We start from the raw sequence: 1,059 nt of genomic DNA, 5'->3' as shown, positions 1-1,059 counted from the left end.
TACTATAATTTGCCAAAAAAAATCGAAATTAAAATTAATACTAGCTTTTTTAAACAGTGCGTTTTATAATAAATTTATTTTTATTAGCTTTTCCCTCCATAGTGCCTTTTAAATGGGCGATTTGGGTAACGTTTAAATGCTTAATTGGGATATATTTATATTAATTTATACCCTATAAAGGTTATACAACATTTTAGGGGTATCGCCGTTTATCGATTAATCCAAACCTGGGCAAATATATAACGAATCTTTTCAATAACGCGTTATATTGTAAAAAAACGACAAATTTTAAAATTTATTTTTATATAATTATATTAACGAATTATAATAAATAAAAACAACCACTAACGATTTAATTTGGCCTAAACGGCTTTAAAAAACCTGGTTTTAACTTTCGCGGCTAATTGGTTTTAAAAAAATCCCAGGGAAAGCCTGGACGTATTCCCGAGTATTTATCTTCGGTTTCCCGAAATTACATTGCCGGTTCTGGTTTTTTACATATGGAAAATGCGAACCAAAAATAAATTTTTATTTTCCATTATTATTTCCAATAATTTGGGCGTAATTTTTTAAAATATTAACTTATAACAACGCATTTTTTGGTTATTTAATTTTTAAAATAATATTTTAAAATTGGGAAATTTATAAATACGTTACGGATTGGAAATAATAAAAAATATTTAAATTCCTAAATATTTAATTAATTATTACCTTTTAATCTATACAGATTTTCCCATTTACAATTTTGCCCCAAAATGGATAAAAACCACTTATATCGTATACCCATTTAAACTTAAAAAACAGGCAGAATTTGGCGTTTAAAAAAACGGTAATTTAAATTTAATACTATTTGGAAATGGTTTGGGCGTTTAAAACTATATTAATATAATTAATAGGTATAATAATTATATTTAGCATTGCTAACGTAATTCGTTTTTAAAAATAACCAATTTGTAAAAAAATACCATAAACCTCCTTTTGGATATACCTATTTAGGCGTATGGCTATTTCGCGTTGGGTTACATTACCGGATAACGAATACGTATCCGGTAACTTTGG

The sequence above is a fragment of the Pyricularia grisea genome (genome assembly GCF_004355905.1).
Source record: "Pyricularia grisea strain NI907 chromosome Unknown Pyricularia_grisea_NI907_Scaffold_8, whole genome shotgun sequence".
Lineage (NCBI taxonomy): Eukaryota > Fungi > Ascomycota > Sordariomycetes > Magnaporthales > Pyriculariaceae > Pyricularia > Pyricularia grisea.
The sequence above is the reverse complement of the archived record's forward strand: the minus strand, read 5'-3'. Positions refer to the sequence as shown.